We start from the raw sequence: 11,267 nt of genomic DNA, 5'->3' as shown, positions 1-11,267 counted from the left end.
CGTGGCATGACATGCTGCTGGCCAAGGCCGGGCATGCCATGCTGCTGGACAAGGCCGTGGCAAGGCATGCTGATGGCCGAGGCCGTGGCAAGGCATGCTGATGGCCGAGGCCGTGGCAAGGCATGCTGATGGCCGAGGCCGTGGCAAGGCATGCTGCTGGCCAAGGCGTTGGCATGGCATGCTGCTGCTGACCAAGGCTTGGGCTTGCCATGCTGCCGGCCAAGGCCGCGGCATGGCATGCTGCCGGCCAAGGCCGCGGCATGCCATGTTGCTGGCCAAGGCCGTGGCATGGCATGCTGCTGGCCAAGGCCGTGGCATGACATGCTGGCCAAGGCCGGGGCATGGCAAGCTGCTGGCCAAGGTCGTGGCATGGCACGCTGCTGGCCAAGGCCGGGGCATAGCACGCTGCTGGCCATGGCCGTGGCTTGGCAAGGTTGCCAAGGCCGGGGCATGGCGTGCTGCTGGCCAAGGCTTTGGCATGCCATGTTGCTGGCCAAGGCTGTGGCATGGCATGCTGCTGGCCAAGGCTGTGGCATGGCATGCTGCTGGCCAAGGCCGTGGCATGACATGCTGGCCAAGGCCGGGGCATGGCATGCTGCTGGCCAAGGTCGTGGCATGGCATGCTGCTGGCCAAGGCCGTGGCATGACATGCTTGCCAAGGCCAGGGCATGGCATGCTGCTGGCCAAGGCTTTGGCATGCCATGTTGCTGGCCAAGGCTGTGGCATGGCATGCTGCCCTAGGCCAACGTGCCACCGCCACCGCCGCGGGCCGCCACTCGACGCATCCCGTGCTTGGCTATGTAGTTTCGATGCCACAAGCCAATGCCACAAGCCAAGCGATGGCATGTGCCAAGCGCCCGCCTAGGCATAGGCGTGGCCTGTGGCCTGGCCATGCTGGCCAGCCTTAAGGGAGGTGCCCCCCCCTTATAATAGCCTGTTAAGCCCTTTTCAATCTGGCAGGAGGAAACATCAAGCATGTTCGAGGAGTCATAATGGGGTTTTTTTAAAAAGTAATGGTTTTTTGCCAAAACTTTCAACATGAAAGTTGTATGAAATAATTTAATACACCATAAAAAAAATTATAAAAAAATATTTGGCCACCGGAATATTTTATTTTAATTTATTTCAATTTTAATACTTAAAAAATAATAAAAATTACTAAAAATACTCAAAAAATTCTAGAAAAATTCCAACAATTATAAGATGAGGCACTAGTAATTATAGTAATTTTTTTAATTATTTTTTTATTTTTAATTTATTTTATTATAATTTTTATGAGTAAATAAATAATTAAAAAGCCCGACGAACGTGCAAAAACTCTTAGAGAAACCCAGCAAGCATCGGATAGCTCGAATGCAAATAACAAACGCAACAGGCAACTTCCGAGGGACATACTTTTCCCAACAAGCTTCCACTGGGGAAAGCACTAGCAACGTGTTCGCAAGTCAAAGGCAACCAAACCGGCTATTACCCGAGGGACAAGCATTTCGCAGGGCAACATATACGTAAGTCAAAGCCAAACCAAATGGCAATTACACGAGGGACAGGATTGCTTGCCAAGGGCGTGGCATGCGATGTTCTAGCCCAAGGCCAAGGCACGCCACGCTGCGGGACAAGGCCGTGGCAAGACATGCGGCTGGCCTTGGCCTTGGCATGGCATGCCGCCGGCTTTGGCTGGGCTGCGTTGGCCTTGCCATGGAATGTTGCTGGCTTCGGATGGGCTGCCTTGGCCTTGGCCTTGGCCGTGGCATGGCATGCTGCTGGCCTTGGCCTTGGCCTTGGCATGGCATGCTGCTGGCTTTGGCTGGGCTGCCTTGGCCGTGGCATGGCATGCTGCTGGCTTTGGCTGGGCTGCCTTGGCCGTGGCATGGCATGCTGCTGGCCTAGGCCTTGGCATGGCATGCTGCTGGCTTTGGCTGGGCTGCCTTGGCCGTGGCATGGCATGCTGCTGGCCTAGGCCTTGGCATGGCATCCTGCTGGCTTTGGCTGGCAGCCTTGGCCGTGGCATGGCATGCTGCTGGCCTTGGCCTTGGCATGGCATGCTGCTGGCTTTGGCTGGCCTGCCTTGGCCGTGGCATGGCATGCTGCTGGCCTTGGCCTTGGCATGGCATGCTGCTGGCTTTGGCTGGCCTGCCTTGGCCGTGGCATGGCATGCTGCTGGCCTAGGCCTTGGCATGGCATGCTGCTGGCTTTGGCTGGCCTGCCTTGGCCGTGGCATGGCATGCTGCTGGCCTAGGCATGGCATGGCATGCTGCTGGCTTTGGCTGGGCTGCCTTGGCCGTGGCATGGCATGCTGCTGGCCTTGGCCTTGATATGGCATGCTGCTGGCTTTGGCTGGGCTGCCTTGGCCGTGGCATGGCATGCTGCTGGCCTAGGCCTTGGCATGGCATGCTGCTGGCTTTGGCTGGGCTGCCTTGGCCTTGGCATGGCATGCTGCTGGCTTTGGCTAGCCTGCCTTGGCCGTGGCATGGCATGCTGCTGGCCTAGGCCATGGCATGGCATGCTGCTGGCTTTGGCTGGGCTGCCTTGGCCGTGGCATGGCATGCTGCTGCCCTTGGCCTTGATATGGCATGCTGCTGGCTTTGGCTGGGCTGCCTTGGCCGTGGCATGGCATGCTGCTGGCCTAGGCCTTGGCATGGCATGCTGCTGGCTTTGGCTGGGCTGCCTTGGCCTTGGCATGGCATGCTGCTGGCTTTGGCTGGCCTGCCTTGGCCGTGGCATGGCATGCTGCTGGCCTAGGCCATGGCATGGCATGCTGCTGGCTTTGGCTGGGCTGCCTTGGCCGTGGCATGGCATGCTGCTGCCCTTGGCCTTGATATGGCATGCTGCTGGCTTTGGCTGGGCTGCCTTGGCCGTGGCATGGCATGCTGCTGGCCTAGGCCTTGGCATGGCATGCTGCTGGCTTTGGCTGGCCTGCGTTGGCCGTGGCATGGCATGCTGCTGGCCTAGGCCTTCGCATGGCATGCTGCTGGCTTTGGCTGGGCTGCCTTGGCCGTGGCATGGCATGCTGCTGGCCTTGGCCTTGGCATGGCATGCTGCTGGCTTTGGCTGGGCTGCCTTGGCCGTGGCATGGCATGCTGGTGGCCTAGGCCTTGGCATGGCATGCTGCTTGCTTTGGCTGGCCTGCCTTGGCCGTGGCATGGCATGCTGCTGGCCTAAGCCTTGGCATGGCATGCTGCTGGCTTTGGTTGGGCTGCCTTGGCCGTGGCATGGCATGCTGCTGGCCTTGGCCTTGGCATGGCATGCTGCTGGCTTTGGCTGGCCTGCCTTGGCCGTGGCATGGCATGCTGCTGGCCTAGGCCTTGGCATGCAATGCTGCTGGCTTTGGCTGGGCTGCCTTGGCCGTGGCATGGCATGCTGCTGGCCTTGGCCTTGGCATGCCATGTTGTTGGCTTTGGCTGGCCTGCCTTGGCCGTGGCATGGCATGCTGCTGGCCTAGGCCTTGGCATGGCATGCTGCTGGCTTTGGCTGGGCTGCCTTGGCCGTGGCATGGCATGCTGCTGGCCTTGGCCTTGGCATGGCATGCTGCTGGCTTTGGCTGGGCTGCCTTGGCCGTGGCATGGCATGCTGCTGGCCTTGGCCTTGGCATGGCATGCTGCTGGCTTTGGCTGGGCTGCCTTGGCCGTGGCATGGCATGCTGCTGGCCTAGGCCTTGGCATGGCATGCTGCTGGCTTTGGCTGGGCTGCCTTGGCCGTGGCATGGCATGCTGCTGGCCTAGGCCTTGGCATGGTATGCTGCTGGCCTAGGCCTTGGCATGGCATGCTGCTGGCTTTGGCTGGCAGCCTTGGCCGTGGCATGGCATGCTGCTGGCCTTGGCCTTGGCATGGCATGCTGCTGGCCTTGGCCTTGGCATGGCATGCTGCTGGCTTTGGCTGGCCTGCCTTGGCCGTGGCATGGCATGCTGCTGGCCTAGGCCTTGGCATGGCATGCTGCTGGCTTTGGCTGGCCTGCCTTGGCCGTGGCATGGCATGCTGCTGGCCTAGGCATGGCATGGCATGCTGCTGGCTTTGGCTGGGCTGCCTTGGCCGTGGCATGGCATGCTGCTGGCCTTGGCCTTGATATGGCATGCTGCTGGCTTTGGCTGGGCTGCCTTGGCCGTGGCATGGCATGCTGCTGGCCTTGGCCTTGGCATGGCATGGTGCTGGCTTTGGCTGGCCTGCCTTGGCCGTGGCATGGCATGCTGCTGGCCTAGGCCTTGGCATGGCATGCTGCTGGCTTTGGCTGGCCTGTTTTGGCCGTGGCATGGCATGCTGCTGGCCTAGGCCTTGGCATGGCATGCTGCTGGCTTTGGCTGGCCTGCCTTGGCCGTGGCATGGCATGCTGCTGGCCTAGGCCATGGCATGGCATGCTGCTGGCTTTGGCTGGGCTGCCTTGGCCGTGGCATGGCATGCTGCTGGCCTTGGCCTTGATATGGCATGCTGCTGGCTTTGGCTGGGCTGCCTTGGCCGTGGCATGGCATGCTGCTGGCCTAGGCCTTGGCATGGCATGCTGCTGGCTTTGGCTGGCCTGCCTTGGCCGTGGCATGGCATGCTGCTGGCCTTGGCCGTGGCATGGCATGCTGCTGGCCTTGGCCTTGGCATGGCATGCTGCTGGCTTTGGCTGGCCTGCCTTGGCCGTGGCATGGCATGCTGCTGGCCTAGGCCATGGCATGGCATGCTGCTGGCTTTGGCTGGGCTGCCTTGGCCGTGGCATGGCATGCTGCTGCCCTTGGCCGTGATATGGCATGCTGCTGGCTTTGGCTGGGCTGCCTTGGCCGTGGCATGGCATGCTGCTGGCCTAGGCCTTGGCATGGCATGCTGCTGGCTTTGGCTGGCCTGCCTTGGCCGTGGCATGGCATGCTGCTGGCCTAGGCCTTGGCATGGCATGCTGCTGGCTTTGGCTGGGCTGCCTTGGCCGTGGCATGGCATGCTGCTGGCCTTGGCCTTGGCATGGCATGCTGCTGGCTTTGGCTGGGCTGCCTTGGCCGTGGCATGGCATGCTGGTGGCCTAGGCCTTGGCATGGCATGCTGCTGGCTTTGGCTGGCCTGCCTTGGCCGTGGCATGGCATGCTGCTGGCCTAGGCCTTGGCATGGCATGCTGCTGGCTTTGGTTGGGCTGCCTTGGCCGTGGCATGGCATGCTGCTGGCCTTGGCCTTGGCATGGCATGCTGCTGGCTTTGGCTGGCCTGCCTTGGCCGTGGCATGGCATGCTGCTGGCCTAGGCATGGCATGGCATGCTGCTGGCTTTGGCTGGGCTGCCTTGGCCGTGGCATGGCATGCTGCTGGCCTTGGCCTTGATATGGCATGCTGCTGGCTTTGGCTGGGCTGCCTTGGCCGTGGCATGGCATGCTGCTGGCCTTGGCCTTGGCATGGCATGCTGCTGGCTTTGGCTGGCCTGCCTTGGCCGTGGCATGGCATGCTGCTGGCCTAGGCCTTGGCATGGCATGCTGCTGGCTTTGGCTGGCCTGTTTTGGCCGTGGCATGGCATGCTGCTGGCCTAGGCCTTGGCATGGCATGCTGCTGGCTTTGGCTGGCCTGCCTTGGCCGTGGCATGGCATGCTGCTGGCCTAGGCCATGGCATGGCATGCTGCTGGCTTTGGCTGGGCTGCCTTGGCCGTGGCATGGCATGCTGCTGGCCTTGGCCTTGATATGGCATGCTGCTGGCTTTGGCTGGGCTGCCTTGGCCGTGGCATGGCATGCTGCTGGCCTAGGCCTTGGCATGGCATGCTGCTGGCTTTGGCTGGCCTGCCTTGGCCGTGGCATGGCATGCTGCTGGCCTAGGCCATGGCATGGCATGCTGCTGGCTTTGGCTGGGCTGCCTTGGCCGTGGCATGGCATGCTGCTGCCCTTGGCCGTGATATGGCATGCTGCTGGCTTTGGCTGGGCTGCCTTGGCCGTGGCATGGCATGCTGCTGGCCTAGGCCTTGGCATGGCATGCTGCTGGCTTTGGCTGGCCTGCCTTGGCCGTGGCATGGCATGCTGCTGGCCTAGGCCTTGGCATGGCATGCTGCTGGCTTTGGCTGGGCTGCCTTGGCCGTGGCATGGCATGCTGCTGGCCTTGGCCTTGGCATGGCATGCTGCTGGCTTTGGCTGGGCTGCCTTGGCCGTGGCATGGCATGCTGGTGGCCTAGGCCTTGGCATGGCATGCTGCTGGCTTTGGCTGGCCTGCCTTGGCCGTGGCATGGCATGCTGCTGGCCTAGGCCTTGGCATGGCATGCTGCTGGCTTTGGTTGGGCTGCCTTGGCCGTGGCATGGCATGCTGCTGGCCTTGGCCTTGGCATGGCATGCTGCTGGCTTTGGCTGGCCTGCCTTGGCCGTGGCATGGCATGCTGCTGGCCTAGGCCTTGGCATGGCATGCTGCTGGCTTTGGCTGGGCTGCCTTGGCCGTGGCATGGCATGCTGCTGGCCTTGGCCTTGGCATGGCATGCTGCTGGCTTTGGCTGGGCTGCCTTGGCCGTGGCATGGCATGCTGCTGGCCATGGCCTTGGCATGGCATGCTGCTGGCTTTGGCTTGCCTGCCTTGGCCGTGGCATGGCATGCTGCTGGCCTAGGCCTTGGCATGGCATGCTGCTGGCTTTGGCTGGGCTGCCTTGGCCGTGGCATGGCATGCTGCTGGCCTTGGCCTTGGCATGGCATGCTGCTGGCTTTGGCTGGGCTGCCTTGGCCGTGGCATGGCATGCTGGTGGCCTAGGCCTTGGCATGGCATGCTGCTGGCTTTGGCTGGCCTGCCTTGGCCGTGGCATGGCATGCTGCTGGCCTAGGCCTTGGCACGGCATGCTGCTGGCTTTGGTTGGGCTGCCTTGGCCGTGGCATGGCATGCTGCTGGCCTTGGCCTTGGCATGGCATGCTGCTGGCTTTGGCTGGCCTGCCTTGGCCGTGGCATGGCATGCTGCTGGCCTAGGCCTTGGCATGGCATGCTGCTGGCTTTGGCTGGGCTGCCTTGGCCGTGGCATGGCATGCTGCTGGCCTTGGCCTTGGCATGGCATGCTGCTGGCTTTGGCTGGGCTGCCTTGGCCGTGGCATGGCATGCTGCTGGCCATGGCCTTGGCATGGCATGCTGCTGGCTTTGGCTTGCCTGCCTTGGCCGTGGCATGGCATGCTGCTGGCCTAGGCCTTGGCATGGCATGCTGCTGGCTTTGGCTGGGCTGCCTTGGCCGTGGCATGGCATGCTGCTGGCCTTGGCCTTGGCATGGCATGCTGCTGGCTTTGGCTGGCCTGCCTTGGCCGTGGCATGGCATGCTGCTGGCCTAGGCCTTGGCATGGCATGCTGCTGGCTTTGGCTGGGCTGCCTTGGCCGTGGCATGGCATGCTGCTGGCCTTGGCCTTGGCATGGCATGCTGCTGGCTTTGGCTTGCCTGCCTTGGCCGTGGCATGGCATGCTGCTGGCCTAGGCCTTGGCATGGCATGCTGCTGGCTTTGGCTGGGCTGCCTTGGCCGTGGCATGGCATGCTGCTGGCCTTGGCCTTGGCTTGGCATGCTGCTGGCTTTGGCTGGGCTGCCTTGGCCGTGGCATGGCATGCTGCTGGCCTTGGCCTTGGCATGGCATGCTGCTGGCTTTGGCTGGGCTGCCTTGGCCGTGGCATGGCATGCTGCTGGCCATGGCCTTGGCATGGCATGCTGCTGGCTTTGGCTTGCCTGCCTTGGCCGTGGCATGGCATGCTGCTGGCCTAGGCCTTGGCATGGCATGCTGCTGGCTTTGGCTGGGCTGCCTTGGCCGTGGCATGGCATGCTGCTGGCCTTGGCCTTGGCATGGCATGCTGCTGGCTTTGGCTGGGCTGCCTTGGCCGTGGCATGGCATGCTGGTGGCCTAGGCCTTGGCATGGCATGCTGCTGGCTTTGGCTGGCCTGCCTTGGCCGTGGCATGGCATGCTGCTGGCCTAGGCCTTGGCATGGCATGCTGCTGGGTTTGGTTGGGCTGCCTTGGCCGTGGCATGGCATGCTGCTGGCCTTGGCCTTGGCATGGCATGCTGCTGGCTTTGGCTGGCCTGCCTTGGCCGTGGCATGGCATGCTGCTGGCCTAGGCCTTGGCATGGCATGCTGCTGGCTTTGGCTGGGCTGCCTTGGCCGTGGCATGGCATGCTGCTGGCCTTGGCCTTGGCATGGCATGCTGCTGGCTTTGGCTGGGCTGCCTTGGCCGTGGCATGGCATGCTGCTGGCCATGGCCTTGGCATGGCATGCTGCTGGCTTTGGCTTGCCTGCCTTGGCCGTGGCATGGCATGCTGCTGGCCTAGGCCTTGGCATGGCATGCTGCTGGCTTTGGCTGGGCTGCCTTGGCCGTGGCATGGCATGCTGCTGGCCTTGGCCTTGGCATGGCATGCTGCTGGCTTTGGCTGGCCTGCCTTGGCCGTGGCATGGCATGCTGCTGGCCTAGGCCTTGGCATGGCATGCTGCTGGCTTTGGCTGGGCTGCCTTGGCCGTGGCATGGCATGCTGCTGGCCTTGGCCTTGGCATGGCATGCTGCTGGCTTTGGCTTGCCTGCCTTGGCCGTGGCATGGCATGCTGCTGGCCTTGGCATGGCATGCTGCTGGCTTTGGCTGGGCTGCCTTCGCCGTGGCATGCCATGCTGGTGGCCTTGGCCTTGGGGCTGGGCTGCCTTGGCTGCGGTTCTTATCACTAGACGTGCGTTGCGTGCGAAGGCGTGCAAAGGCGTGCGCGACCATGCGCGCAACACGCGCACCGTGGTCAAAAGACCACGCGCGCGGTATTCGCACAGGCCACGCTGCCCACGCCGCGGGCATGCCAGGCCGCCCAGGCCGTGCGCATGCCATGCCGTGCTGCCCAGGCCGGCTGCATGCCAGGCCGCCCAGGCCGTGCGCATGCCATGCCGTGCTGCCCACGCCGCGGGCATGCCAGGCCGGCTGCATGCCAGGCCGCCCAGGCCGTGCGCATGCCATGCCGTGCTGCCCACGCCGCGGGCATGCCAGGCCGGCTGCATGCCAGGCCGCCCAGGCCGTGCGCATGCCATGCCGTGCTGCCCATGCCGCGCGCATGCCAGGCCGCCCACGCCCGCGCGCATGCCACGCCATGCTGCCCAAGGCCGCGCCCAGGCCGCGCAAGGCCGCGCCCAGGCCGCGCAAGGCCGCCCAAGGCCGCGGTCCAGGCCGCCCAAGGCCGCGGCCGAGCCGCCCCAGGCCGCAGCCCAGGCCGCGGTCGAGCCGCAGTGCATGTAACCCAAGGCCGCAGCCCAGGCCGCGCCCAACATGGGGCGTACCTGCCACTGCCTTGCCCTGGGCAAGGGAGGTGCCCCCCCCTTATAATAGCCTGTTAAGCCCTTTTCAATCTGGCAGGAGGAAACATGAAGCATGTTCGAGGAGTCATAATGGAGTTTTTTTAAAAAGTAATGGTTTTTTGCCAAAACTTTCAACATGAAAGTTGTAGGAAATAATTTAATACACCATAAAAAAAATTAAAAAAAATATTTTTTTACAGAAAATATTTTATTTTAATTTATTTCGATATTAATACTTAAAAAATAATAAAAATTAATAAAAATAGTCAAAAAATTATGGAAAAATTCCCATAATTAAAGGATGATTCACTAGTAATTATAGAAATTATTAAATTATTTTTTTCATTTTTTTTATTTTATTTTGATTTTTTTATGCCAAATAAGGGCTTTAAAAATTCGAAAAGCTCCAGAAAAATTGCAAAAAAATAGGGAATGACATTTAAAATTGATTGTAGTGCATTTTTAATTGTGTTGCACGGTTTGGGTAAGATTATAAAAGAATCATGTTCAAAAAGATCGATCGAGGCGGTGGCACGCCATGGCCTTGGCCTTGGCCTTGGCCTTTGCCCGCGGCCTTGGCCTTTGCCTTGGCCTTGGCCATGCCTTGCACAGGGACTTGGCCTTGCCCACTGCCTTGGCCTTGGCTTTGGCCTTGGCCTTGGCATGGCATGGCATGCTCGCCGAGGCCGTGGCATGCCTTGCTGCTAGCCAAGGCCGTGGCGTGGCATGCTCGCCCAGCCCGTGGCATGCCGTGCTCGCCCAGCCCGTGGCACGCCATGTTGGCCCAAGGCATTGGCATGGCATGCCGGCCAAGGCATGCTGGCCAACGCTGCACAAGGCGGTGCCATGGCATGGCATGCTGACCAAGACCGTGCCATGGCATGCTGGGCGAGGCCGGGGCATGGCATGCTGGCCGAGGCCGTGGCTTGCCATGCCGCCACGGCCGTGGCATGCCGGGCAACGGACCGGCATGGCCCAGCCCGTGGCACGCCATGTTGGCCCAAGGCATTGGCATGGCATGCCGGCCAAGGCATGCTGGCCAACGCTGCGGCACGGCGTGCTGGACAAGGCGGTGCCATGGCATGGCATGCTGACCAAGACAGTGCCATGGCATGCTGGCCGAGGCCGTGGCATGGCATGCTGGCCGAGGCCGTGGCTTGCCATGCCGCCACGGCCGTGGCATGCTGGGCAACGGACCGGCATGGCATGCTGGCCGTGGCGGTGGCACGACATGCTGGCCAAGGCAGTGGCATGGCATGTAGGCCAAGGCTAAGGCATGGCACGCTGTGGCATGGCACGCTGGCCAAGGCAGTCGCAAGGCATGCGGGCCGAGGCCGCGGCACAGCCCGCTGGGCAACGCGGTGGCATGGCATGCTGGGCAACGCCGTGGCAAGGCATGCGGGCCGAGGCCTTGGCATGGCATGCTGGCCGAGGCCGTGGCATGGCATGCGGGCCGAGGCCGTGGCATGGCATGGCATGCGGGCCGAGGCCGTGGCATGGCATGCGGGCCGAGGCCGTGGCGTGGCATGGCATGGCATGTTGGGCAACGCCGTGGCAAGACATGCGGGCCGAGGCCGTGGCATGGCATGTTGGGCAACGCCCTGGCAAGCCATGCGGGCCGAGGCCGTGGCGTGGCATGTTGGCCAAGGCTAAGGCATGGCACGCCGGGCAACGCGGTGCATTGGCATGCTGGGCAGCGCGGTGGCAAGGCATGGGGGCCGAGGCCGTGGCATGGCATGTTGGGCAACGCCGTGGCAAGACATGCGGGCCGAGGCCGTGGCATGGCATGCGGGCCGAGGCCGTGGCACGACATGTTGGCCAAGGCTAAGGCATGGCACGCCGGGCAACGCGGTGGCATGGCATGCTGGGCAACGCGGTGGCAAGGCATGCGGGCCGAGGCCGTGGCATGGCATGTTGGGCAACGCCGTAGAAGGGCATGCGGGCCGAGGCCGTGGCATGGCATGCGGGCCGAGGCCGTGGCATGGCATGTTGGGCGACGCCGTAGCAAGGCATGCGGGCCGAGGCCGTGGCATGTCATGCGGGCCGAGGCCGTGGCATG

Source organism: Camellia sinensis, unplaced genomic scaffold (genome assembly GCF_055761805.1).
Source record: "Camellia sinensis isolate YWXY unplaced genomic scaffold, ASM5576180v1 Unanchor6, whole genome shotgun sequence".
NCBI lineage: Eukaryota > Viridiplantae > Streptophyta > Magnoliopsida > Ericales > Theaceae > Camellia > Camellia sinensis.
This window is presented reverse-complemented; position numbering follows the sequence as displayed.